Source organism: Anopheles maculipalpis, chromosome 3RL (assembly GCF_943734695.1).
Source record: "Anopheles maculipalpis chromosome 3RL, idAnoMacuDA_375_x, whole genome shotgun sequence".
In the NCBI taxonomy this organism is placed as follows: Eukaryota; Metazoa; Arthropoda; class Insecta; order Diptera; family Culicidae; genus Anopheles; species Anopheles maculipalpis.
The window spans coordinates 68,030,353-68,042,374 of record NC_064872.1 but is presented as its reverse complement, the minus strand read 5'-3'; the positions used below and the strand labels follow the sequence as shown (position 1 = coordinate 68,042,374).

Here is a 12,022-nt window from a genome sequence, read left to right as displayed (position 1 = left end):
CGTGTGCGAGTGGTGATGGCCCGTTATCGGCGGGGTTTTTGCAAATAGATATACCGTAATTAATGCGCCTACATTTAAAATGAGAAGCGTATGGGAATGCTAATTGATCGTAGCTTTATCAATTTCATCGAATAAATAACTAGTTCTTATCGAACATGAGCGATGATCTCGTTACCAAAAACGAACGGTAAGTTTACAAGCAAAAACAATCCAAACAAAACATCTACAAAACAACAGCTGGAACATATTTTGGTATGGTACTTTCCCTGTTTCAAAGAAACCATCTGTAATCATTTCGAGATCTTGAAGATTCTATGGCCCAAACCTGAAGCAAAAAGGTCTGGCAAAAAATAAACGAAACATTTGCTCCGCATGTGACACACTGGTGGAAGCCTTATGCAGAGCAAACATTTTGAATGTGTGGCATTTTTTTCATTTATTCATAGAGATTTAGAGTATCGAAAACTACATTTGCCTCGCTATGAAATTGAGTCATAAAAATAATTCAAAACCAATACATCCCAACTGTCAAGATCGAACTAAAAAAAAAAATGGCGTATGCATCCCCAAACAACTCTATTCCATGATGATCAAACATGATCTGCTATCCATAGAAAGGCACCCGCTGGTGTCTACGACCGTTGCCTAATAGCCTTGACAACAGCTGATAATTTGCGACCGGTTAGGTTGATAAGACAAATATTTGGCAGCTGGCGTTAGTTGGGGCACCAGGCCCGTTCCTGTGCCATCCTGTGCCAAAGTCATCCGTCCAAATTATCTGTCTGTCTGTCTGTTTTGTTCGACCGGCGTGGCATGCGTGCGTTACGCCAGCCGAATGTGTCGAATGTGCCACAATGGGAGTTTCTCACTTGCCAGACTAATTGGGTGCAGAGAAGTTATAAATAAACGCAAACAAAAATAACAGAAACAAAAAACGTAAAGATATAAACAATGTTTGCCGTTGTCATCGTAAAGGCAATACCTGATAAGCGGCCGCGGGACTTAGCTTAGTGGTTTTTTAGTGGTGCTGTGAATTACTAGCAAAACGAGAGCAAAAAAAATAATGAGCGACTCGTGAGCAATAGAGAGAGGAGAAACAGAAAGCGATGGGCGAGAAGGACTGACAGACGGGCAAACAAATAAGCTTAACAAATATGGAGGTACACGGTACGATAAGCGCGATATTATATTTATTTACTGAACGCTAGACTGAGTGGTTCCTTCGCCGGTGTCAGCGTTGGACCACGCGTTCGATGGATGAGTTTGCTCCAAACTTTTTCTTGCTTTTCTTTTCTTTTTTTTTTTTTTGAGCGGTATCTTTCCCTAGCCGTGGGCTAAGTTTTGGGACGCGTTATCGTTAGCGGTGCAGATTTGTTTATTTTTTTTATTTGCTGATTTGGCACTGTAGTCAGACAGCACAGCTTTGTTAGATACGGTATTGTTGCCAACGGAGAGAGATAGAGATGAGGTAATATATTTTCTATTTTATGTTACTTATCTGTGGCACGGTGTGTGGGGGGGCCTTGATATGACACTTCTCCATCCTTATCGTGGGATTTAAGTTAATTTTCCTTTTTGAGCTGTTTGGTGATATATCTAAGTGCTGTAGCATTTATTCTTCTTGTTCTTGGCTTAATGACCAGGTCATGCCGGTCATCTAATGGCTTACCAGACTTCTTGATGCCACGTAGTAAAATAGTCAGTCATCAATACGTCGGACTAGTCCGGTTCAGTCGTGTGAACACACACACTTTCTAGCAGCACCCTTAAGCCTCCTGAGAAACACAAGGCCTAAGTATAGATCTAAAATTGTAAAAGCTTTGGAGTAGTAAACTTTTTCTTGCTCCCTTGTTCCCAGAGTTCCCGATAGTTCGCGAAGTTTAAATTACGCCTGCATAGAATGCAATGCACCACTGCATGAATCCCATTGACCTTAACCGTGTCCTCAATCATCCACTGCACCGAGTGGGCAAAGTTTGGAGCACACACCTGAGCCTGAATGGCCTCAATCTTCTTGCAGCAGCAGCAACAGTAGTCCACCGAAGCAAACCGCGAATGTCGCAGCAGCTTTCGACACGCCGTATCAACCGAACCGACCAGCGCCCAGAGAGCAGATGCATCAAAAATAGGCCAAACGTTGGTGCGACTTCTAACTGCGCACAAAACATATTAGACCGCTGGCTTGTTTGCGCCGCCTAGCTTACGACGCTGGGCCTCCCCTTATCGGGATGGATTCGACTTTCGTCCGTTTGTGGTTGGCGAGTTCTTGGCGTGTGTTTCGCCTTCCGACTTTTCCTCTCACTCTCTCTATCTCTCTATCGTGAAGCTATAGAACTAGGGCTTGGCACGAGTGGGCCGAATTTTTTCGGGATGCAGATAATTGACTGATAATGCGTTTCGAGGTTAAATTTTTTATTGCTGAAAGTGAAGAACTCGAATGTGTGTTGGATTGCACAATTGTGCTGCTATTAGAGAAGAGTTTATTAAAAAATTTGCAACATTTCCGCGTAGGTTTTTGAATGTTCCACGGTCGCTACTGCTAACACAAAGACTCACAGCACTGCGTCAACCCATCAATTCTCGGCAGCATTGGCTTTTGGGGCTCAGCGAACCAGAACCACCACACCAGAAACACACACAGGGAAATCGATGGTTTTTCAACTCCCTACGAATGGGTCGAACTATTTCGTGCCCTTTTCGCCCTGTGTCCCGCAAAAGCATTCCCATACCCAACAACAAAACCCAGTGTAATTATCATTTCATTTAGCATCCAGCAACAGCAACGAAAACTGGCATTTGGCATTTTAGAGTTTTGTTGAAAATATTAAAAACGAAACGCGAAAAATATGACCTCACCAAGAAGCAATCAAACGCACACACCGAGACAACAGAAGGATCGATTTTGGAAGAAGAAACCCCAATTTCGCATTGGCACAAAGTAAAAGCCAGTTCCCGTAGGATAGCAGTTTTGTATTCACTCCACATGAAGGGCACTCACGCAGGGCTGGTTTCGGTTGCGCTCGCACCGTTTCTGCTGCTTACCATAATCCTCCGCCGGTACCGATGGTGTAACGCGCAATTTTGCCCTGCACACACATGTATTTCCAGCAGGAACTCTTCCGTTCCGGGAATCACTTTTTACGTAATCCAGCCAGTACGCATCCCGACGCACAATAACCAGGATTGCGTGAGTTCTGGAGAGCGCGAGAGAGAGAAAGAGAGAGTTAGAGGACATACTCAATTTCTGGAACTCCGGTTCCGGTGATGTGGTGTGTGGTGTCCTTCGCGTTTAAAGGGCAACCAGTTGATGGGATGGGTACGGGAACTGGCCAGCCGAAACTCTAGACCACCCCTTTTCAAGTAGAACGCTTCTTTTCATCCTGCAGTTTCTTTGTTATGTGCGAAATGTGATTGCGTCCCTGATAGTCCCATCACGGAGTGATCCCGGGCCCGTGTGTCCTTGATACCCCCGGTGTGTTACTTTGTTGCGATCCCCCTTTTTTTTTCGCTGTTTGTATCTGCTACGATTTCGAAGATATGAGGATGTCATTTTTCATGAGGCGAATTAAATTACGGCCCAAATGGTCTATTACGTTGTACCGCTTCAAATGATTGTCAGGAGTGGAAATTTCTGCGCCTTTCAAACCCAATTGGAGGGGAAAACTAGCATAAATGTCAATCAGATATTTCGAGAGTGTGAAAAGAATCAATTTAAATGTGGCTGGCCTCACAAACCTAACCTCAAAACCATTACCGTTCTAACCCTCCCTGGGACCGAACTATCTATTTCCATTTCCAACCTTTTGCTTTGCCCGCTTTGCCAGCCAAACACAGTTTACTACGTTTATTCATAAAAAAATGCGGCGTAGTAAAAATGGAAATTATTTGCGTACGAGAAACAACTCACGCATGCAAAAAAAAAATGAGTGAAATAAAAATAAAACAACAACAGGGTTCTTCTGGTTCTGGTGCAGGCCACCACCCATAATACGTCGAAAGGGAATATCGTGTCAGTGTGCCATGTTTGGAACGGTTTGGGAGGGGGAGGGGGAGGGGGGTCAACATTTTTCAGCAAACCCTCGTTGCTCGCCTTGAAGCGTCATTCTAATACGCGCGCGGATTGCAACCGGCGAAACTGATTGGGCCCGAAAAGCAACAGCAACAGAAAAAAAAGACTAACGATGCTCACGCACAAACACACTTCTTTCTCTGCATTGTTGGTTTGTTGTTACTTATCTAATAAAGCTCCGGAACTGTGTATGCTTTACCCAGTTGTATTGATTTTCACAAGCGTAACAAAAGAAACAGAAAACCCCAAAAAATGATCCATCCCGAAATAACTGAAACGCAGTTGAGTAAGGTTAGGTAGTGTGAGAAATAGTATTAAATGGCAAGCGCAGTGCGTGCGTGGCGTGATTGAGTAACGTACTGTCCGCCCCTTTCCACAACCTACCCCATATCCCAAAGGGAAACAAACACACACACAGGCAAAAACACGTCCGGAGCTAATTACAATCGCCCAAGAAGGGAAATAAAAAAAAATTAAAAAATTTAAACAATCTCCAAATTTATTCCCTTCTCCGCAGTCCAGCCACAAGCTTTGATCCATCAACAAACAGCCCAATTCGCTTATTTTCGCTTCGATCCGAGGTCATTTGAAGGCGAGCAGGATCACGGGCATGTTAATTCGCTCAAGGTCGTTCCAAAAAATGCAAAACAAAAAAAAAAAGCGAATCAAACACAACATCTACACTGCTCCAAAATCGCATTGTGCCCTAATCCGCAGCGACAAATGACTTCCGAGGACTACGACAATGATACGCGTAAAGCCGCCCTCACATCCTTTTGTTTTCTCTCCCCTGTGCTTTTGTGGGGCAGGAAGAAAGGAGACAGGGTGGCGGCAACATTTCTACCTTCTGATGGAGGCGCGCGCGTTTTTGGTCGCTCAAATCCTTTCTCTGCTTTTGCCCTAATGGCGTGCAGGGAAAGCGCACCTGCAGGAGGAAAAGAGGCAGATAAAGAGAGAGAGAAAAAAAAGGCAGAGCTTAGGATAGAAAGTGCGTGTGTGTAGATAGATGTGTGTAACCAGAGTTACAGCACAGAGTGGCACAGTGGTACGCACTTCTTCCTTTCTTCTCTACGATCGAGCAGAACTCACGCACGCCAAAACGCAAAGCAATTGCTCACGCACACGTTGCTCAAGAGGGTGAGAGTGAGAGTGAAAATTAAGGTACGATGTGGATACCCGGCTTTCGTGGGGGGGAAACGGTTTGAGATGAATTAGAAGCTAGAGCGTTATGTTTCGTACGGCAGGCTAGCTGGAGCCGGACGGAAAAGTATTTAATTTTTAACGGGAAGTGCTGCAGAGAAAAATTCGAATAGTAGTGGCTTGACTTTTACTGGAAATTTCGATGATTTATACCATTTTATTTGAAAATTTTGTGACCTTAAAAAAGCTAGGATTTTTATTATAAGAACAACAACTAAAGAGGTGATGCCCATAACTGTGAAGAGTTGTTGAATATTTCTTTGAATTTATGGTATATTTTCATCAGAATTTCAAAAAAGGCTTACAATCGATTCTACGACATATCCAATATCCAATATTCTTCGACGGATTTTTTGTAAATCCGTAGTAAATCTTTTTCTTTTTGAATCAACGATCTAACGGGCACATTGCCCGAAAAATAAAGTGACTTTGAGTTTTTTTCTTAAATGGTTTTTTTTATTAGGCCAAATGAAGGTCACCTTCGAATCCTTCGATCACCCTTCCGATGCAATGCACCTCTTTCACCTCTTCTTCCACTCCTCGAAGCAGATTGAAAACGCGGATGCTGGGATGTCCTTTAGTTCCGCCGTCGCTAAGGCTTCCAGCTCCTCGATAGTGTCAAAACGGTGTCCCCGAAGCAGTCAAAGTGCATTATCGTGGTGCAAAAACCAGCTGTTGTTTTTCCACAAATTCGGCCGCTTTCACCGGATGGAGGTTCCGAAATGTCTCGTGTCGTCAACCGACGATTGTTGACCACCAAATCCTTAATTTGAACGTCGTGGGCGTCGTCGGTCGTGGTAGATGGTCTCCTCGGACGATCCTTGTCTTCGACCTTCTCAAGGCCATTCTTTAAATCACTGTACCATTGGTACACATTTTTCTTCCACATAGATTCTTCCCCGAAGGCTTTTTGTAACACCCGCAATGTTCCCACAGCGTTTATTTCATTGCGCAAACAAAATTATTATGTATGCTCCACAAACTTGGACTTGGTCAATATGGATAAAAACACTTGGCGCAGCTCCTAAAACAAATTATCACTCCTAGCGGGGTTGACGTTGTGACTTGAAACGTGGCAGAACTGTCAAAAATATACATATTGATAAAGGAAAAATAAAAATAAGGGGCTCCTTTGGGCACGCAAAATTTGACATCCAATGTCACCTTACTTTTCGGACACAGTTGTACAAATTAAGACACACCGGTCATCGAATGGCTTACTAGACTTGCCGATACCACGCAGTTGAATAGTCCTGCCGTAAGAAGAAGTCGTGCAGGCACCGTTGTCTGCCTCGGTAGTAATATTATAATTATAAAAGTTTGGTATGACCTCCTTATGTAATTTATACATTTAAACTGCTTTTTTAAGAGCACGCTTTGAAGTTTTATTACATTAATTCTTCGCTTCGTGATGGGTTTACCTGTTACGGTAGTGTTTCCTCCTTAAATTCTCTTCAAAGATAACATTTTGCAATTCTATAAACCATTGAAGTATCTTATTTGTTTCTAAATTTGTCAAAGATGCTCTTGTTTGATTGTAACATTATGAGCCTCAGACTCTACGTTATACAGTTGTTTATCCATACATTCTGTTACACGTACTATTTAAACGATTCAGTGCTTCCTTCACATAAGCTATCACGAACTAATTACTCACTACAGTCATATGATTGCTTTCTAAACATATTTTAAACACAATTGTATCAGACAGCATGGCGAGTCACGAGAGATTCTGTATCAAAAACCGCCCCATACATTGCATTCATTTAAACCCTAATTGTTGTGATTTATCGATGCACCTTCACCCACCGGAGAATCTAATCCCGCGTTCATTTACATAAAAACAAACAATGAATCACTTAGGTTGGCACGATTGCTAGGCACCAACAATGCACAAATGTCACACAAAGGGGAACAATAAATTCGCGACGCCTTTTTTGCATTACAATAACACAACAACAGCAGAAGCAGCAGGCTTACATCGTTATCACCATTGCACCGTAGCAGCAGCAGCACCGCATAAAACCTGTGCCCATAAAAATGTGGATTTGTTCGCCCCTTCCTCGACTGTGCATCAAAAACAGGGTCAGTTCCGCCGTTACGTCGCGTGAAACATTTTCATATCTCACACACCTTTACCACCCACCTGCCTTCTTCCCCCGAAAGTCGCTACTGATGTTTGCAGTAAACAAACCGATTAGAAATGTTGCTCCGAAAGTAATCTTTATGAATTAAATGATCCACCCTTCTTCTAATCTAGCAAATGGGAGAACAGGCGACACTTGAGTGTGTGTGTTGTCGTCGATCGGCTTACGAACATTCTCGCGGCGGCCAAGGACTTGCCGTTCGTACTGTGATCGAGTGGGCCAGAACAACACACCAGCTCTAGGGGGGTTCGGTTGTTGTTTACGCTAAATCTCAGATGCGCTGCTGCCCCACTGGCTCGTCGGTGTTGGTTTTGTTGCTTTGGTTTCAGCGTACGTCGTTCAACCTGTAGCAACATAGGCAGCGCTCACACACATATCCATGCACAGCAGAAGGGGTGCGCGCTCGCTCATATGCGAATATGATCCCTCCCATCCCTCGGTTCCATTCCCTAAACCCCCTTACCCCCCCCCCCCCACGCTCCACCCTTCGAACCCTAGCATCGGTCTAGGATTTTCTTTGTTGTTTGATGATAGGAAGACGAATCATATGGTGCGAGAGCAGGCTGCTGGGTTGCTGATGTTGCGCTACCGTTGAAGAGCTGTTTAGTATCATCCGCTTTTCGCCCACTTTCCCACTTTGCCTCCCCTTCTTGCACCATTAACACATTCAACCGCCCAACGCCCCCCCGTAACGCACATCTTCCCCCCCCAAATAGTGGGGGTTAGACCGTCGTCCAACAGTGGCACGCATGTGTGTTCGTTCGGCTTCGGGCGACGCACATCGCACCGGTTTGTTCGGTCCGTTCGGTCGGTTCCGTTTGGCTATGTGTGTTTATTCTTCTTCTTTTTTTTTTGCTTTTTACGAGCCTTTGTTGCGCGAGTGTGCACGCTGCTGGTACGTTGGTGTGCGTGTGGCGGGTTTCCACCCGGGTGCGATTACATCGCGCGCCGCGAGGAGACAAGTTTGGGCCGCGGTCGCTCTCGCATCTCAGTTCAACAAATGCCGTCGTTGTGAGTAGTCTGGGAAAGAACTCGAAGCACCCGACGCGAAGGAAAAATAAAAGGGAAAACGGTGCCGCTAAATCGAGAACAACACACAGGGCGCTTTTTCGCGGGTGGCGTTCTCTAGTAACGGACAACAAGGAAGAAATACGCCGAGTGTTTGAAGTTTAAACAAACAAACAAAAGAAAATCGGAAAAATACGTTTGTGTTTTGTGTTTTAACTTAAGCAGCGGGTACGGTATGGTGATTTTGTATGTAAGCAAAATTCGTGTGCGGAAGTGTTGCATATTTTCTAAGCTAAGCACGAAACACTCTGGAAGCCGGCACTAGTGCTTTCCTACCGAGGGACACTTATCTCGTGCAATAGTGAGAAGAAGTGCATTTGGTAGAGAGCATATGCAGACACAGACAGAAATGCAGTGGTTTCGGTGGGATCATAGCAAGGGGCTCTCTGGGCTAACTTCAAAATAAACTGGAGTTTTCCAAGAGAAAAAAGGGTCTTAAAAGTTCTGTAGGCTTTCGCCGATGGCGTGACTGAAAGCGTAGTGAAATTAAATTGTATGCGCGCGCGTGTGTGTGTGTGTATGTATGTTGGAGTAGCTGAGTGCAGTTGCAGTTGCAGATTTTCACCATAAAACCATGCCGTTTGTGGTGTTGCTGCGTGCACTGAGGCGTGTTATAGATGCACTTTTTAGTTTTTTCTCTCTCCTCTACATTGATGACTTTGTTTAAAATACATTAAACGAGTGTGTTGAACGTAAACTAAAGTACTAAAAGTGTGTAGTAAAAGCTACCACTATTTACCCTGCCAAAAGCATGATGAAATAGCAACGCTTTTGTTAGTCATATTGCAAAATGAACGATTCTCAATAGCGAAAGGATGCAGCGTGTCAATAAGGGCAAGAGTGCATTAAGAGTACGTGAGGGTAGTGGGGGCATCACATTTTTGCTTCCTCCTACAACACACCACCATTAACTGCTGCTACAACTACTACCACTGGTACTATTTCTAGATTTAAGCACGTGCACGCGCGTTTGCGGTAAAGCGTGCGGACGGTGAAGCGTTCTCCTGTTGCCGGGTGAGACGTTTCCGAAGTGTGTTTTCTCGTGGTGCAGTGGATCGATGGAATCGGTGTGTTTAGACACAAACAAAAACATACAGCACCATTTCCTTGTTCCACCAACACTACCAAGCAGACGAAAATTAGGCAAACAGAACCGTGTGTTTACCGGGTATTAGAAGATGGCCATTTGGGGCTACTGGACTGTCAACGGCTTCATAAAATGGATGACCTAAAACGAAGTCTTTCAAGCAAACAAAAACGAAAGTGAAATGTGACGCATATTGGATGTGTTAAAAGTACCGATTTCAAAGCGTTAGTGTTGCACCGGTAAAATCCATCGTGAAGAAAACCTTAAAAATGCAACTGCATCCAACCGACCGACCGCACACAACCCGTGTTGCACCGGTGTGTCCTATGACACACATATAAACAACACACGCACACACATCCTCCTCATTAGTTTCTGTTCTCTATTGTTAGACGCTCAGCTCCATTTTGGTTTCCGACGGGTTCGAACACGAAAGCAACACGATATTTTTCACCAGGAAATGGATCGCCCTGGTGGTATCATTCTATACCACCCCGTAAAAGGGAAATATACCGTTGCGTGTAGGAATCCGATTATTACGATATTATGCGCACCCTGGCCTGTGCCTCCAGGTATCATCTTTTTCCACCAACCGCCTGAAACGGGCTGACCCAAGGATGTCGCCATTATTGTTGTCGAACCTTGTGGATATTACTTTTGGAGCAAGATTTTTTTTTTTTTTTGGCAGCAACATCCGACTCCTTCGGAGTCGGTTCTCGCACACCGGGGTTGCCGATTCTTCTGGGCCGCAAACCGGTTTGTCCTATATCGAACTTACAGATTTTATGACAGGGAAGCGAAGAAAAAAAAACCGAAGGAAACCTAAAACTGATGGCATAGATTTTTTGTTTTCGAATATCGACGATTATTGTGGGGTATGAATTTTTGGGGATTGTTTTTATTTTATCGGTGATTTGGGGGCTATTTTCAGGCTCTTTTGGCTTTCTTCCTGCCGATCATAATGATCACCGGAGCAGGAAAGGATGGGATCGATGGGGATAGATTAGCCCCTTAGAAGGTTGTGTGGAATGGGAAATGTAAAATAATCCTTCTGCTAAGCGAGTGTTGTGAAGGAATAGAAGCCTAAATTTAAACCAAAATAAAAGGGAACAGCTTTCCTGTACATTTTTGCTTTTTAGATTCTTTTTTTTTATACATCGCTGTTGGATGAATGGCTCCATTTTTTCATCGAGAAATCGATTCATTTTACATGACCGGTGCACCCACCAACTTGTTGATTCGGAATCCGTTTTGTGGCGTTATGATAAGCGAGCAACTGACGACGACGTTCGACGATGTACGGTAAAAGAGATGCAGTCGACGAAATCTCACACCCTCTGCACCGGGTGTGCAGGGATGATGCTAATGCTGAAGGGGGCCAACATTGGGTGGTGATGCACGAAGCGAAATAATTGGCAGGAGAGGGGGCAAAAGTAAAAAAAAAAAAAACAAGCACCAAGCACACCGATGAAGGCACAACGCCAAGATCGGGTAAACAACACAACCGGCTTCGCTATATGTGGTACGCATCGCAGCATGGAACGATCAGGTGGTGTGTGTGAAAGAAGAGGAGAGTGGAAAATGTCGGGGGGGGGGAAGGGGGGAGCAAAGCTCTCTGCTCACCTCCTACCAGCTGTAACCGTGCTCGTCCACCTTGGCTAGAGACAAGTCGCGGTCGCCGGTTTGCCTTCGACGGTAAACGACAACAAAACAAGCTCGGCGGCAAACGCATCTCACCAGTCCCACCGTTTTAGTGGTGCGTCCATTTTGTCTCGATTTTACTCTCTTTCCTTCTATCTCTCGCTCTCTCTCTCTCTCTCTCTCTCTCTCTCTCTGTCTTATCTCTAGTATTGAGACAACCAAACCATTTATCTATCTCAAAAATATATGTGTGGGTATAGCGTCCTTCCCGGCGCTGCTGAACTGCTAAAGCAAGAATAGAGCATCAAAAGCTCTAAATTCTCCTTCTTTCTGTATGAAAACTAATCTACAACAACAACAAAAAACAAACCTGTTGAACAACTATTTTGCAAGGCACACACCTTTTTTGGATGTTAAATATAGTATTTGCCACCAACGTGAAGAATTAGTAGACGCCAAAAGAGAGACCTGATAAACATTTAGGAAGAAGTAAAAAATGCTCCAATCCAATGCTTTTAAAGTCCAGTTTAAAGAGACCGATCGTCGCTGAATCTGAACGAGCGAAGCCGATCTTCGAAACGTTGTGACGTATATATATACCCCGTCGCACTAGTTGGCTGTTTTGTTGATGCAGCATAAGATTAACAAGGCTTAAACTGCGGGGTGTTCAATCTCGGTCTAGAAGGGAGCTGAACGAACGTTACTAGAATGGATGCGTCTATGTGGGTGCATCGATCGAATCGAGCTGTCGAAACAGTTGCGATATTGTGTGATATGCATAGGAGGCAACCTGATGTCTGTCAACAAGCC

General features: G+C 44.3%; 2 protein-coding genes across 2 annotated transcripts in view; one reads left to right on the top strand and one right to left on the bottom strand.

Moving 5' to 3' along the window:
- Nucleotides 1–12,022, bottom strand: part of LOC126563070 (protein lethal(2)essential for life-like) — a 566,897-nt gene that overhangs the window by 162,590 nt on the left and 392,285 nt on the right. The window lies entirely within an intron of this gene.
- The window catches only part of LOC126560911 (phosphatidate cytidylyltransferase, photoreceptor-specific), a 170,435-nt gene that overhangs the window by 72,646 nt on the left and 85,767 nt on the right, over nucleotides 1–12,022 (top strand). The window lies entirely within an intron of this gene.